General features: G+C 39.7%; 1 long non-coding RNA gene across 1 annotated transcript in view; it reads right to left on the reverse strand.

The window, feature by feature from the left end:
* Positions 1-5,992: 5,992 nt before the first annotated feature.
* LOC127059456 (uncharacterized) overlaps positions 5,993-17,550 on the reverse strand; it is a 28,599-nt gene continuing 17,041 nt past the window's right edge. Inside the window, exons 2-3 of the long non-coding RNA XR_007777328.1 lie at positions 13,679-13,776; positions 5,993-6,673 (exon numbers count right to left, since the gene is read on the reverse strand). This is a non-coding gene — a long non-coding RNA (uncharacterized LOC127059456). The remainder of the gene's footprint in view (positions 6,674-13,678; positions 13,777-17,550) is intronic.

Here is a 17,550-nt window from a genome sequence, read left to right on the forward strand (position 1 = left end):
GTGGCAGTCAATACCTGCAGAGTAAAGACCATCCTTAAGCTATGTTCAAAATATTTAAATTAATGGATTCAGCATGGGGAAAGGAAAATCCAGAGTCTGGGGCGACTGTGAGGTTTGTGTCTTGAATATTTTTATTCTGGACAATTTGTTTGCAACTGCAGCATCTCAAGGCCAAGTTATCTGGTTTGCCTCATTCGTCTTGCATTATACAAAATGAGTGTACCCCAGGCAGAGGGATTCACTGCTGTGGAACAAGCCTGGGCAATCTCTGGCCACTTCAGGAGCTGTGGGAAGAGTTCTGCCATCTGTCCCTCACGCCTGTGTCACCTCTTGCTTTCCTGGACTTCCTTACCCTGCAGTAAAGGAAAACAGAGCACAGATTAATATTTCCTCTGTGTTTCCTATTTAAGCAAATGAAGCAGAAGAAGAGGGTAATTTTATTGGGAGTAAGTAGGAACTTTGGCTTCTCACAGCCAAAGAAACACCCATTCTGCAAGTCACAGTTGTGTGGAACACTTGTTCGGCGAGACAGTTCCTCAGCCTATCTCACTTCTGTGGGAAAAGGATGTAAAGAGCTGCTCTTCCATGAGATGAATGTGCTGCCCAGCCATGCCACCTTGCCATCTGTTTCTTTTGGTATTTTCCTCTGCTTTTATTCATACAGGGTTACCCTTCTCCTAGCCATCCAGAAAGTTAGTACAATAATAATTTTCCTAATCCATCTCTTAGACTACTGTCACTTCTTTCTTGGAATAAAGCTACTTTTCTTCACTCTTTCACATCAGAAGAAAACTTCAGGCTCCTCACTATTTAGTTCCTATATCTTTTCCTATTTCCCCAATACTGATAGTTGACTTCCATCTTTCACAGTCACTTAACTGCCCATATTTCAGATTTCAGATACGGTCTCTAAAAAAAAGTGATTTTACTGGTTGTCTTGGAATCCCTGCTGAAATCTCTCTTTTGATATGATGCCTGAGAAAAACTTGACAAAATTTAGGCTACTGTAGGGTTGACACAGCCAAAACAGTTGAACATACCTGTAACCAGTCTTATCCAGGTCTGTCATCTTCTCTTAGAAACCATAAATTTCTGGAATAGTCACCCCCTTTTGACCTTGCCTGACAATGTTATCCACATTATGTTGATAGTCTAGGACTGTGGCTCCTAAGCACAATGCAGGCATCACTTCAAAAGGTTATTTTTAGTAAAAGTACTAGGCAGGGGGTTTATAGCTCACTTTTCCATTACAGTTGGCCCAGGCATTCAGGAAGTTCCTTTTGTCCATCACATGCTGAAATTTCCAGAGCAGTATTGCTCATGATTCAGGATGATAATAATAAACAAATGTAATAAATTAATTAATATATTAAACAAATGGGACTGTAGTTTCCTCAAATTTTTCTAGCTCAAATATTTACAGGTGCAAGTAGAGACTGTCTTTCCCTAATCAAAGCTCATAACAAAAACTTCTTACAGTAAAGAGTAAAATTTGACTAAATAAGTGGTGAATTAGAAGATCATCCTACCAAAGTCTTTAAAAAGGGCGTCAGCCACTGATGTAGTCAATACATTTTGAAGTGATTCCAGTAGAACTCTGATATCTTGAGAAAATGATTGGTTTTATTCAAATCATACTTTACAAATCTTTTTTATAACAGATATTAGCACACCAGACACAGCAGAAAATGACATCCAAGAAGACAGCCTGTGTGGGTGAAGTGGTGCCTTGCTTTTTCTTCTGCTGATTGAAACAATATGGATATAGACCTCACAGAAAGAAAAATGTCATGTTCATTGAAAATTTGCTAAAGCTCTGCTGTCTGTTCCTAACATTCCTTTCCTAATACTGAGCTTTTCCCACCTCTTAGAAAAAGAATAAAACAACTAATCCATTCCCTGCCAGAATAGAAAACAAGCACCCCGGACTGCCAGCCTGGCAAAAAGGAGATTCCTTGTCAATTCTCCCACAATCCCATATGAACAGGGTGTTTAAAAGAAAGCTGTTCTGTGTGGAGGCTACCTCTGAGCTGATGACAATTCATTTCTGATGTCATACATATTCAATGTGGGAGATTTAAACTGAAAGTAAAAGAGTAGAGTCACAAAATCAACAAGGCTGGAAAATTGCCATCTTCATACCACTGTGGTGAAGACATCTGTAGAAAACAGAACCAAGATCCCTCTTTTTCTCACCCAGCTGAAGGCAACGAACAAGGAGTAGTAAGCAAAGACCAGAGTTACTGACTTATGTCAAACTCTTGCCTCTGGAATTTTGTTTTACCTTCTACCTATTTCTTAACTGTTTGGAGGGAGAAGATGAAAAGGAAATGATACTTCAATATGCAAGGGATTGAACTATGACATAATTTTTGGACAGTTGCATCATATCCATTTCCTGTCCTATCTTTTGTTGTCAGGGTCTCTTGGATCACCGACTTTTCAGGGCAGAGCCTGTCTCTCACCATGTATTTGCACACAGCCTGGCAATGCAGGCTTCACTTTGGATCAGGGCCTTTAGGTACTGCCATCATATAAATAGCCATTTTCAGAGAAACAAAAATGAAACACAAAACTGTGAGGAGATGAAAGAACACATGGTTTCCTGGTGACTCATTTTGCACAGCCCTGAACATGTAGTTTTATTTTGCTCTCAAAGGCCAAGTCACACATGGTGCCCTCCACATACCAACAAGGATGCCAAGACGGAGGGATAACCTACAATAGAACTCAGGGCAAACGTTTAGGACTGGGCTGCTTTTTCTCTCTTTTTCCCTCACCAAGTACTACATCATTAAACAAGCATTTCTGCCTGCAAGTTATAAATAGGCACTAGTGCCTTATCATCTTGCTCACTGGGAAAGAATGTGGACCAGCTAAAGAATGAGACACCCAGGAAAGCTGCTGAAGAGCAACAACAATTTTTTATTTAAAAACACTCTCTCCCAGAGCCAGAGGCATACATTCTTTGGGAATGAGTTTCTTGACCTGGGAAATGACATGATGCTTTATATACAAAAATATTAAGAGAGGATTATGTCACTGGTAAAAATGTGCTGAAATGAGGCCTTTCCCTTTTGCAAGCCTTTAAAGGAGCTTTCCAAGCTTACCAAAACTGTGCAGTCATGCTGCTGACAGGCAGCCAAGTTCACATAAGAACCATTACAAGGGCACCTTCAAAGCCAGCACACTGATGGACCTCTCATATAAACTGCAAGGTGCGTCAGACTTCACGTTACCAACATGGAATCTCAAAGCCCAGAAAGAATTTTCATCCTTCATTCTTGCATTGCAAGGTGAATCTTGAAATAGCTGTAAACCAGGACTCCAGGAAACATGGAGATGATTAGAGAAAGAGAAGCCATCAAGAAAAGGCACTGGACGAGGATCAACAAGATATAGGCCAAGATTCACGTTGGTATTTATGTTCCTATCATTCATCTGTTTCCCAGTGAGCATTGGTGCCTGAAAAAGAGTTGCAGTCTTAAATTCTTTTGTAGATTTTTGCCCCCTGTTTTATTCCCAGGCTTATTCAGCTGACAAAACAATTCACCTCTCAGTGGAGAGTTCATATTTCCTAACTTGCAAAACGTGTGCATAGCACATGTGTATCAAAAGTGCATTTTCACAGACTCAGTGTCATGATGAGAAGGATGACAGAATATCCCCAGGCAAAAAAACATTTTGGTCCAACAATTGAGCACTTGTTTTGCTCATGCTGCAGGAAGTATTAATGTTTCATCAGCTTCTTCCAATGAGGCAAGGTACCAGATTTTTCAGTTCAACTGCAGCTGTAAGTGATAGATGAGACAGGGAACTTTACTTAAGAGGAGGATAAATTTATTTGAATATTATCTCTTTGAAGACACATCCATCCATACAGTAAGCACCTAAATCAAATTGATTCTGCTTTATTCAGGTAGAATCTTTATCATCCAAGATCTTAGGACCACAAAAAAAAAAAACCCAAAACAGCAACAGTGACCAAAAAAAAAAAAAAGCCAAACCAAAAAAAAACCCAAAAAACCCAAACAACTCAACCAGACAAACAAAAACCACAAACAAAAAAACTACCCAAACCATTGTATATTAAAAAATGCGGCCAGGATTTGACCCTAAAAGGAGTAAAGAATGACAAATAAAATATGAAAAAAATTATAATCCTCTTCAGCTTTGCAGTTTGTTTCTGCAGAGTAATTTATTAATTAAGTTTTAGGAATGTCTTACCTAAAGCATGCTCAGAGCCAAAAGACAGTGGTATTTTTAGAATGTTTCTCAGCTTGTTTTGGCAGGGTAAAACCAATGTATCTAAAAGACATGCATCCTCCGAGATTATAAACTTTGAGAACACACAGGTCAGATCCTGCTTTCAGGCAAGTTTGGCAGACATCTACTTACAAGACAAAGCTTTCCAGAAGAAAACTTACTACAGTAACATATTTGCTATGAATGGAGTAAGTATCCAGGACACAGTGATACTCACCATCGCTCAGGGTTCTGTAAAACAGGCCATTAGTTCAGTATTTTTAGATTACTGCATCCTTTTCAGTGCTTCCTGAGTCAGTTGGTAGAGCGACCCATCCCCTTAGACATTAAAACAAATAATGTTGGAGATATATTTTCTTCCACTAGTACCACAGAATTCTTTCTAGATCTCACCAGGAACTGTAAAAACCACTCTGGTTTCAAGTTCAGTGCAATTGCAGAGGAAGTGAAAGATTATTAAATGAAAAAGAACCTCTCAGTCATAGATAAGTGTCCCACATGCAAACAAGATAGATGGCAACAAGAATGTTCTTCACCATATATGCTGAAACTGCACCCAGCACATCTTCTCCTGCTTCTAGCAGGAGCCATGGGATTGTGCAGCAGCCTCAGCATGAAGATTAGAAGCACTCATTGGGACATAATTCCCACCTTCATTTGTAATCAGAAATCACCTAGTCACTCTAGAAATGACCCAGCCTTCTACAGGACCTTTGCTTTCACACACTGCTTTGCGGTCGTAGGCAAATCTGAGTCCACTTAAGAGTTCAGAGAGTAACAAGGGGTGAAGTGGCTTAGTCAGTGTGGCAGCTAGCAGACCTTGGTTTTTAAGAAGCAGAATTCTAATCCTGATTTTACTGTGAACTGTGCAAGAACAACAAAACTTTTGTTTTGATTTTTTTTTTTTTTAATACTATAAGAGACATTTTCTAAAATAAACATAGCTGCAGACAGGAATCTGGACAAGGTATGGTAGAATTACACAAGCAGGCTGACTTACATCAAACTTTGGGAGAACTGCTCCCAAAATGTGTACACACCCATTATGCTTGAAAGTGGTGGTCATTGATCTCCATTTCAATTTAAACCACAGCCAGGGTCTAATTTCCCTTTCTTCACATTTTACATTTTCAAAACCAACTCAGCAAGTTCTCATCCACCCTTGCACCTGGGGAGAAAAAAGCCAAAAAGGCAAGAGAACAAGCCAAAGGGAAACAGGAGTATTCCTGAGCCACTAAATGACCTTGCTCCAATAAAAAGGTTGACCTACCCCTAGAGGTGTTGCCACTCCCCTTAGTTTCATATGTTTAGGATGCTAAGCTGAGAATTAGTACCCCCTGACAGTACAACATGCTGACATGGACATGCTATCTAGTCCTTTGTTAGTGAGGATCTAACAGAATACTCTTTTTAATATATTGGGATGTCTTCACATGCAACTCTTCTTGGCCACATAGTAGAGGGTCCTCTGACCAACTGTGCCCTTTTCGAGTTCTTAGGATTGTTATGAATCTCATAAAATAAGTTTTTGAAACATTATTAGAAGAAAGACTCACACTGTTTATTTTCTCTTGTTGTTGTTTATTCAATTTCAGAATTTGCATTTTTTAACATACAAAGAAGTAGGAAATAGCTAGAGATGGGTGCAGCCCTTTGTGTGTCTGTTCCATGACTCCAAAAGAGATATAAACCAGATGTAGTCTGGAAAGCAATTACAGAAGTACAGGAGTAAATTGAAACCAGTATATTAGCTTGTTACATTAATTATCTTTAGGTCAACCTAATATTAATGTAATCAAAGCTTCCTTTAGTTTTTTTATATGTTCCCCTCTTCAGAGTACTCAGACAGGATAAAGACTCTTAATCTGCGTTTACCTGTCGTTTCCAAAGATTTTAGTGTATCGCCATTTTATCAAAGCAGAATATGCTAAAGGGTGTCCATGAAATGAAGGTTTGGCTATTGCACTTGCCAGCTTCAAAAGCAAAAAGTGGGCAACTTTTACTTAATTGAATTATCAATTAAAAGAAATTTTCAATCACTGATCCAGTTATTAGAAAAAAAAAGGATAAACAATTAAGGATAAACATAAACAATTAAACACTCAAGTAAACATCTTTTCCTCTCCTTCCTCAGGCTCACCTTAAGTCAAAGACCTATTGTCCTTAATTCTTAGTCTCAATTTCCCTTATTCTTGCTGCAGGATATACTCAGTCCACCCCAATTCCTGCAGTGAAGCAATGGGTGGTCCTGGAAGTTGGATAGTGCTCATAACAGCTGCTGCCTGTTGCTCTGTGCTCATTGGCTTCTTTCTTCTCCATGGTGCTTCTCACTGGTTTTCTTCAACTGTGCTGATGCTTCTTACTGGTTTCCCAGGATCACCTCCTCCAATATCAAGAACCGCCCATTCTGAAATGAAAGAAATCATAAAAGGTGACAGGAGGCCTGGATGGATGAACAAGAATATCCTGATCAGCCTCAAATAAAAGAAGAGAGCATAAAAGAGGTCAGGGCAGGGAGAGGTGACACAGAGAGAACATAGAGACATTGCTGCATTGTTCAGGGATGGGATTTGTAAAGCCAAAGCCCACCTGGAGTTGATTCTGGTGAGAGGCATAAAGATGACAAAAAAACACTACGGAAAATGTCGATCTGCTGCTGAATAGAAAAGTTGCCCTTTGCTGAAAGAGACAGAAAAGTGTCTTGACAAATGGTGTTCAGGTTTTCTTCACTTTGGTCTTTACTGGTAAAAGCAGCCTTCAGGAATCCCAGACTCCTGAGATTAGTGGGAAAATCTACTGCAAGGAAGACTTACCCTTGGAAAATGAGGTTCAAATCAGGGAACTTCTAAACAAACTGGACAAGTGTAACTCCATGGCACCTAATGGGATACACCCATGAATGCTGAGGGAGCTATGCAGCGTCAATGCAGGGGTACTTGCCCTTTACAGATCTTGGTGATTAGGGAAGATTTCTCATGATTAGAACAAAGGACACTTCAATTTTGTCATCTCTCTATGTGACATATTCCTCCAGGGGAGTCTTCTTTGGCATGGTTCTGGAAGAGCTTCCTTTATTGATTTTATTTATTTAAAAAAGGAAAACACACACACACACACATATATATATGTGTGTGTGTGTCTGTGTGTGTATATGCATATATGTATATATATATATATATATAAAGAAGAAGCTGATGGGCTGGAGTCCCAGTGATCAGACTCTAATCAGGACCTGAGCTTCAATGCAGTTGTGGATTGTTGCAAAACTAAGAGTGTTGCCTGCTCTCTGTTGCATAACTGAACTGTGTGAACATCAGGCTTGCACTCTCTACAAAGAATTAGAATATGAATTGTCTTTTCTTTCTCCAGAATAAATCTGGTTTGAAAAGTCAATAAATTGCACTAGGAAGGTGGCAGCATCTGTCACTCTTTAATGCCTTTTGTAATCCTTATGAAGTTTTCACCTGAATCACAGATGGAGGAAAAGGAATAAGCATTTACATGGAAATTTGTGTAAACTTTTCAGTAAAAACATTTCAATGGATCATGAAAAGAATATATGGAATTAAAATAGTTAAGAACTGAGGAAAATCACATTTGTTTCACATAAAATGAAATTAGCAAATGGGGTAGGAAGACATTTCTTAACACTATAAGAATGCTATTATGACTGACTGCCCACTTTTAGAAGTGGTAAACACCGTAGAGTGAGAAGAATTGCATATAACTGCAAGCAATGTTATGACATTGAGCAATGCACAATGTTGGCTACATATCTGGAAAACAACCCTCTTCATCAGAAAATCTGCTGGAGAGCAGCAGACCTAACTCCACCTTAGTTTTCTGTACATGTTCCAGTGTCAGGCTAAGGAGATTTTTGGGGGATGCGCCATATCCAGGGTACAATACTGGCAGAAGGATAGTCTTGTTCCTGAGGACTAGCAATGTCACCTGTTCAATGTCTGTATAATTGGTCCCTGTCTCCTGATACTGCATACATCTAACCATACAATTCCATTCAGCAAGATGTGTCTTAAAACCGGTTTGGTTCCTTGCTCCAGACTCATCATAGTCTGCTAAAACTTTGCAGTACTGCCAGTTCTTTCAGTTTCTAACTCAGAGTGATTCATAGCCACATTAAAAAAAATTTAAAAATCAGTGCAACATGGTCTTTAAGCTCAGAGTGTTCCTTCTCCTGCTTTCCTTTACTCACCAATATACTCTGGGAGTGCAACCCATGCTTTCTTTCGCTGTCCTTCTCAGTCTCTACCTTGCAAGACAGAACTCTCATCCACTGGCCATTTCAATCATCCTCTCTGCATGTTTTGTTTAAATTCACTTTGCTGAACAAAATACATAAGAAAAGTTATTTAACCAGTGGTTATATTCCCAGTGGTGCTTTGGATTCATCTCCATACTATACTGAAAATATCATATCTGATAAATCTTAGGATGATGTCTTGTTCAGGACTGGTCCTGTCTGTGTTTCACAGTCATCCTCTGACAGGCTAATACCTTAATCTGCTGTAGCATACACTCTGTCTTGATTTCCAACAAATGAACCCCCAGTTTCCAATGGAAAATTTTACTATCTACTTCTAGGTGTGTAACTCCTGCACTTTGATGATTTAAATTCAGGACAGAGATCTAAATCACTTAACAGAAGCAGAACACTTCTGCTGTTATATTTCTGTCCTCCTTGAGAATGTGTAGTTCTTTCCTTTTTATGGAGAAAAAGTATGACCTAAACAGAAATACAAAGCATTGCATGTGTGCATGACCTCATCCTAGTCTTGTCTCTTTGGAAAGTACCCTACACTTGACATGCATTCCAAGTATACACTGCTTTGCAAATGTTTTTTTATTCCCTCTTCCCAGAACTTATTTTAAGCCACTAGTTCATAAACAAAGGTCACAACCTTACTTTTATGCACAAGCTTGCCAGTATAATTTAAAGTGGGGTCATGACCCCAGAAGTGGGTCTTGACAGACAGATGTTCTGAGATTCAAAACCCCTTCTGACCTCTTTTAAGACCATTAAAGTCTCTAGTAGTGTGAAGCACATCATGAATGCAGTGGGAGAAGATGAACCTCCACTTGAGCAGTTCTGATGAACTCTGAAGCTCCCAGCCTGGGCAGTTTTCACATTGCTGGGCTCAAGACATAGCTCCTAAGTGCTTGCCCAATATGCAATTAAAAATAAAATCTTCTCTTTTTTTCATACTGGGTGTTTTTAAGCAAGTGCAATGAAAATAATATAGGAAAGCTCTTAGTAATACACATGCACCTCATAAGTCTATTCTAGGCCTGTCTACTTAAGCTATGAAATTATTCTGACATGCTGATGAAGTCTTTCCAGGCTTCCATTGGGATCATATACATCATTCCTCTCAGATAAATTTCACTCAGTTATTCCTGTGAGCTAAAATAGTTAGGTATAATTACAGAACTGTTCATGCTCAGATTATGCTCTGGAAGGAATTCAGGAGCTAACATAGCCATTTTCCATAGAAAAGGGGCAGAAGAAAAATAGATGCAGACAGAGACCTGCTGCCACAAACATTAAGTAGGTCTAGGACTGGCACAAAATTAAGAAATGCCTTATAAGAGTGACTGTGACCAATGATGAAATGTGTGCCAGAGCACTCTGGTCCCAAAGTTGTCTGGACAGTCAGTCTCCCTTCTCACTTGTGTACTCAAGTCTCCTTCCCAAGAGCATGAAATTCGCTTTCTCTCACTTCAGAACATGGTTGGGAGGCAAGGGAAGATGAATCCAGATCCTGGAACTGAGAAGCTCCCTGGAGTAAACAACTTTAGACAGTGAGGCTATGTCTGTGTTAGCAAATTACACAGTGCCCAGAAGAGTCCTATGCACTGGAATGCAATTGTCTCTACAGTTCCTGTTAGAGGCCTCCCAGGTATGCTTTAGGTCTCTGCCAGCCAGCACTCCCAAATAATTCCTAGATACAATCTGTGGTCTCAACATTCCCAGGATCATTCCCAGTGGGGACTTTGCATGTAAATCCTCTATTTTGCCATTGAAAGTGCTTATTGGAGCATGAATGGAGATAGGCTATTCAATCCAGCAAACTGGTTTAAATGATAAATGTAGAGTATGAAATATTCCATTAGCTTCAGTAAAGTTATTCATGATCTGTTATTGTGGTTAAGTTCTTGGGGTCCTTACTGCAGGAAGACAGTGAAGAGGCTTTCTGAAATCCTCTGAGCAAGAAACAAGACCGTGAACCACTTTCAGAGGACCTTCTGAAGGAGGCAGAAGTATTCACTTTGTCCTTTTTCTTGTTGTGTATATGTGCTCATCATCAATCCTGTCTGCTCCAGAGCACAGAGACAGAGGCAGCAGTCTTGGGGAAGGATATGCCAGCCAAAAGCACAAACTCTTGCTGGTGGTGAATCCTCTGTGACACATGGCACCCTCAGTACAGCTTAGCCCTTTCTCTGTTCTGGCTGGCAAAGGCAGTAACCATCATGTCCACTGGTCTCGGCCAGAAGTTCAGCAGACTAATGCTTCAACGATCTATACCCTAATAAGAAAGTTTCCACCACTGTGACTAAAGTCTCCACTTTAAGTGTCAATGCTTCCTTTCATTCTATCATTTATTTTATTTCTTTCCTGCAGAATAGCTTATGCCCAATAGATACTTTCTTCTGCCATAATGATATAATGATAATGATACCTGGTTTTCCTTTTTCTGCTTATGAACCACTGACAGCCTTTCTTTCTTTTGATGCTGTATTCTTCTCTTTTAGTCTAGGCCTATGTTTTATCTCCGTGGTCCTTCTGAATTTCAAGTAGTCTTGCCACAGCTCCTAATTATTGTCCCAAATTTGCCAAAAGGAAACCAATGTGCCTCCAGAGGATAATACTAACATCTTTGTTTACATCTTTTGATACTTAACATCTTTAAATAATTGTACAAATGTCTACGTTCAGGACTTCAGAAAAATAAATCATCCTCTACTCTGATACTGATATTTTGAGGTCCGTGGCTCTGGGCCCAGGTATTTTGTTGTATCCAAACCCCAGAAGACAGCAGGCAGGACTGTGCATCAGCAACCAGACTGCTGCCATTGCTGTATTTAAACTTCTCTAGACACTGGGCACTTTTGCTAGTATTTTTTCCACTGTGCTTCAGCACATATGTTCAGCTATAGAACAGCTCTTGAACAATGGGAGTCTTCTGTATTTGTTAAAATCTAGATAACAGTGCATAGTGTGTGCTGCCCCAGGTTTTTCAGTCTAAATGACTGAAAAAACACCTTCTCAGATGACACAAGTTTTCACTACAGCTTTTATCCCCTTAAAATTAAAAAAAAAATAGAAAAGCTGATTATGAATATTCATGATCACTTGAGTATACAGGTCTGGTGGCTATAGGTACCCTTGTAATCCTATGGAGAGAGCTCAAACAGTGGGTCACAAAGACAGCACACATCCCTGAGAAGGCCTGAATGACTATGCAGTGGAATATAGAGACTGGGTCATTTGAGAACTAGAACTCCACAATCCTTCCCAGTGCATTTTACAAGACAGACCAGACATCTTAGGGAAATCTGCCACCTCTGCATGCCTCCCCAGCCTGCTCCCAGCTTCTGGTCACACCTGCCTCCCAGAGGCAGCGTGGAACCCCAGCTCTGCTGTGGCTTTGCATGCACACCCACTCCCTAGCCCAGATATTCAGGATCCAAAGCTTTGTACAAAGGTCCCAAATACTGGAGTCGCTGTGATGGCAACGGTCCAAAATGTCTGCTTTTTAAGAAGTGAAAAGTTTAGCAAAGTTCTTTTCCCTAGCCAGCCTGGAGACCCCATGAACTCTCCCCAATGCCCACAGAGCTGCCTGCACCACTAGCAAGGAGCAGCCAACCCAATTAGTCCCTTCTCTTTCAAAAAGGACACAGACCCTTGAGCCATGCCAGACGTGAGACACTGGGCCCTGTAAGAGCTGGAGCACAGACAGGTCCAAGATGGCTTGCTTCCTTTTAATTACTTACAGTTGTAAATCTGAGAGTATAAACTCTGCAAGGCTAAACAATATCTTCTCCCATGACTTATTAAAGTTGAATGGCATGCAGCCTTGTTCTTTTGCCATGCTGTTTCACAGAGCTCCATCTCAGACCGGTTGGCAAAAACTCACTTTAAGATGAAAAGCTTTTGGAAAGAGAACAGCACACTCTGGGCACATAACAAGAACTCTGAAGCAAGAAAGGTTTCTCTTATTTTAGAAGATAAGCTCATTAGGGATTGGGCTTGTGTTTTGTAAGTGATGTTGCAATGGCAACAAACTGGCTCCTTAAACATCCTAGGTGAAACAGATTCACTTTCTCACATCTCCTGCATGCTTCTCTCCCTGCCCAGACACTCTGCTCCTCTTACCTTCCAACCCACTGAAAAAGCTTCAGGTTGTGCATTCTCCCTTACTCTGCCTAGGAGAGTTGTGTTTGATTGCTTGGCTGATGATTGTGGGCCACTTTTAGTCTCTCTCACTGAATGTAATGTAGTCTTCTGCTGAAGCAAAGAAGCAAATAAAACATGTTCTAGAAGCTGTTTGCATCTGTATCCTATATATCTGCAGTTGTGTTTCTCATAGTCTCTACTTCCATTGCTTTCTAGTACAGAAACATTCTGGTTTACAAAAAGCAAAACCATTAAGAAAAATTCTGACCATATTCTGTTATCTGTCTACTGGATTCTGTCCACTGGATTTCCTTCTTTTCCTGCAGCAAGATAACAGTTCTTGTCCTTTTCTCCTAGGCCGACCCTCCTGTATCACAATTCACAGCTTTAGTATTTGCCCAATTCAGTTTAATTGCTCTCCCTTTCCCAAACCACTTCCTAAAATCCGCAGTTCTCAACATCATCAGACTTCTCAAGTCTGCCATTTGTACAAAACCCTAGCAAAGAACAAGGAGGCCATGACAACTTCACAAGGGTGCATAAAGCCGTAGGAAATCATCTTGGGACCCCTTTAGACAAATAGGTACAAGTGACCATTATGTGACACGTGTTGTCACTCCTTGTTTTCCTGCTTTGCTTCCAAGGTGCACAGTTTTGAGAGGGTGTCTCCTCCAGCATTTCTAGCTAGATCCCAAGATGAACACTGCAGGCTTTTCTCCAGCAGTAGTATTTTCTCTGAATTGTTTCACCCTGTTTCCATGCAGAGTGACAACTATAACACTGTTACAGTCTGCATTACATTTGTACCTATTTAATTGCAACTTCTATATTTTCCAGTGGAGGGGAGGTGTCTCCCCCCTTATTAACTAGTAAATAAAAAAGAAGTGACAGAGTAATTTGAAGAAGAAAAAGTAAACTACTTTTTCTTCTTTCTCTCAGACAGAGGGCTAGCTTTCATTTTACACAAACTCAAGTTGTTTTGGTCATTAAACTCACAAAGCATATGAGGAGCCAATTGCTTTTCTTGATGTTGGTGTCTGAGATGTAGCTTTTCAAAACTCTTCTTTGGCTGCGTCATCTCAACTTTTACAAGGCTGTGAAAAATAATGACAAAAAATACAGAGTATTATTAAGGGAAAATACTGACTGAGGTGTCAAAAGGGATATTAACTTTGGACCCGAGAGGGACATTGACTGTGACATCATAAGAAAAACATTCTTAAACATTGTGTTCCAAGCAGGAAAAATTAAGAAGTCTTGGCTTGAACTGATGGTAAATGCTGTCTTGCTGAAGCAATTTGTTTTTGTCCATGCTACTGTTAATTATATGTATATATACATGCCTATATAAATGTTCCCATGAGAATTTTTTTTTTCTCTAATGACCAAGTGGTAGCATCATATTTCATTCCAGATTAAAATATTTTACATTATCCAGATCAAAGTAAAAATTTCAATAACATCTGACAAATTATTTCCTTCAGTTGGGCAGAAGAGAATGAGAAGAAAAACAAAAAAAGGAAGAAGAAAGCCACAGAGACAATTAAAAGTAGGAGAGGAGCAGGAGGCAGCCAAAAGGGAGCACAGATTTTATCAGATGGGCATACAGAGAAGCTGGCTGGCATGACAGTGCTTTAGGGGCTGGAGAACAAAAACGATGCTGTGAACACTCTGCTTTGCTTTGATGCAGTGACTAGCCTCATACCTAAGATGAGAAAAGACACTGTGTACAAGTGCCACACCATTTTATGAGCGTTTGACATATGACATTAATCATTTTTCCTCACCAGAAGCAGCTTGCCAAGTATTGTTCTCTGTTCTGGGAGTGCATTCAATGAGCACTGCACCTACCTAATAGAGACTGAAAGCTGGCCTAGAGCTTCACTTTGAAGGTATTTTACAGGAGCTTTCCTGTCATAATGCATTCATTTCTATAGGATTCAAAATCTTTAGCTCTTTAAGAGCTACATGGGGACACAGGTATGTGGGGGTCACTTCATGCAGTTCAAGTGTCCTGCTTCCAGCAGGCTCCATTTACCATCAATCTGGGAAAGATGGAAACCACCCAGACAACTGCATAAAGCTCTCGTGGTGGGAAATGCCTTCCTGGTTCCTGTGGAGATCAGCATGTGCCCTGAAGCATGAGATTTGATTACCTTACTCCAGATCATAAAACTTTTAATGCTATTAGAAAGCTTTTAGGCTCTTGGGCATTTTTTTGAAATGCAGCTACCACGTCTGGCTTGATGACCCCCTACAGAACAGGCCATGTGCCTGGTATTTCCTTCTACTAATCATCAATCATTAATATCATCACATGAACTCTGTACATAGCCTTGCTTTTCAAGAAGCAAAAGTCCACCTGGTCTTAGATTCCACCAGAAAAGAAAAGGTCAGTCTCAAATTCACGGTTAATAGGACAACTTGCTTACGTGAAAGATCCATTCCTGTACTTCCCATGAGCAGCTGTTCACACACACCATTTGGAGAGCCCAGACTTTCCCTGTAGCAGGAACAGCCTCAGAGGAAGCAGGCATCTGTCAGCTGTGCAAAGCAGGTCCACCTTGACCATTAGCATTTTGCCCAGAGGCTTACTCTCAGCCTTGTGCTACACCTGCTGTTTGGCCCAGAGGCTTGGATAAAAAAACACCCTGTGAAGTAACCATGGTTTGGAGAACCTCAGGTTTGGGCTATTCAGGGAGGAAAGGAAAAAGAAAGAAAGGCAAAGTGAGGTAGATGACTGTAGCTAAACCTGTGATTCTCTGTAGTAAAACTAACGGGCAAAAAATGTTATCTGCCACATAAATGTTGATCTGCAACATAAGTTCAGATGACTACAAATAGTCCAGGGGAAATTTTGGATTGTTATTTTTTTTGTCTCTAGCCCCTCATCCTCCATATCATTCAGCTGTGAAGGGCTCTTATGTTCCCCTAGATGAGATAATAAGCTCTTCTTTAGACCTGTTGATACCCGAAAGTTTTGTGGAAGGAAGAGCCCTGCATCTCACCTGAACAGGTATACCTGGTAGGATCACTAGCAAAATCCTTGCTGCCTCAAAAGAAACCAGGAATTCATTCCCCAGCTTTACAAAAGCTTCGGGTTCTGCAATTTCTTTACAATAATACCAGTGATTCTCCGAAAGCTGAGCTCTAGAGTTACCCTAGAGGCACTCTTCTACCAGTGCCTTAATAGGTTTTACAGGCAGTACAGTCAGATGGATTATGACTGTAAAAACCTGTTAAGGCAAACATGTTGCCCCTGCTGGGACAATACACACAGTGGCCCTGCAAGCAGACTCCTTTCTACCTTCATGCAGCTCTTTAACTGTACAGTGGTGTGCAGAATGCTGTGGTCCTCCCCTCCCACAGGGATCAGGGGACATACATGCAAAGATATTTGCATGTCTAAAGTAATCGAAAGACATGAAAATGAACATAAAAAGAATTACTTCCATATTGAATACCTGTGTAGATGGTACAGAAGAGATGACAGAAGACAATATAGCAATAATTACCTTCCAATATATAACATATAGCAATAATTAACTTATTACAATATAGTAATAATTACCTTCCTCTTTATTTAGACATACAGCTGACAGGGGATTGAAAACCTTCCAATTGCCAGGAAGAATATGCCATATCTATAAAATTATACTAGAAGGTGTCAATATATAAATATATTTGAAATAATAGAAGTATAGCTGAATATATATTACTCTACATAAATATCTCACATTTTCAGTAAAAGCATAAATATTTGAGATTAAAATGACCAGCATTGCGTGGGTAATACACTGGTATGAGAGTGAGAGAGGGAAAACTCCATCTCACAAAATGACTGGTATTAGAATGAGGGATGATAGCTGTTCTTATAAGGGTTTTGTTGACTAAATTTTTTATGTTATCAAATCGTAATTTGATTTGAATTTTGTGTTAACATAAAGGCAAGAACTCAAAATTAAATTAAGCTAGAATGGCAGGTTTTTATTTTAAGATGACTTCACCTGTTTTTACAGGGTTTCTACCTGAAAGCACTTTTCACCCATGACTTAGAAAATGGAGAAGGTTGACTGGGCTACAAAATTGAGATCTGGAGTTTTTAATCTCCTTTTGTCTTCAAATTTCAAGAAAATTTGTAGCAAGACTTGTTTTGACACAACCAATTTAAATAGCTGCAGTTGTTTGTGAGTCCTTGAATGAATCTGCACTAGGACTTTTTCCCTGACATGACACTAGACAAATTTTAATCTTCCTCCAGTCTTTGGAAAGGCCACTCTGTACCTTTTAGGCCTCAATCAGTTGTCACTAGTTTAAGGGCAGAATTATGCTCTGCATCTGTTCAGATGCAGTTGTTCTTTGTAAGAACCAAAGAGGTGCACCTTCTCTTTCTGACTTTTTTTTTCCCTGACACGTTATTTATGCAGTTTCTATATTAAACTGGGGCAGTGTGTGAGAAAGTAATATCTGCTAAGAGGAAATCTGGAAAAAGCCAAATTAGAAACATTTCTTATGCCTATGCAATAATCGGTTTTTCATTGAATTAGAGAAGAAAGTACAGGATAAGCAGGGAAATTATAGTACTTTAAAATAAGCATCTTATGAGGATTCTGTGACTTCAATTCCTGGCTATACATATAGAGTGAATTGACTGACTGTTGAAGGCATGTTTGTTTGAGGATTAGCCTTCATGTAAAGGATGCATGCTTCCTAAGCCTCAGAAAATCTGTTTTTAATGTTTAACTGGCATAAAACAAGCCAAGAATAATGAACCCTTAAAATCTATATTGAAAGTGTATTGGAGACTTTTGTTTCAAACTGTCACTAAAGTATTTCTTAGCTAATGGCATCAACATTTTATTTCAGAA

This window comes from Serinus canaria, chromosome 3 (assembly GCF_022539315.1).
Source record: "Serinus canaria isolate serCan28SL12 chromosome 3, serCan2020, whole genome shotgun sequence".
Classification (NCBI taxonomy): Eukaryota; Metazoa; Chordata; class Aves; order Passeriformes; family Fringillidae; genus Serinus; species Serinus canaria.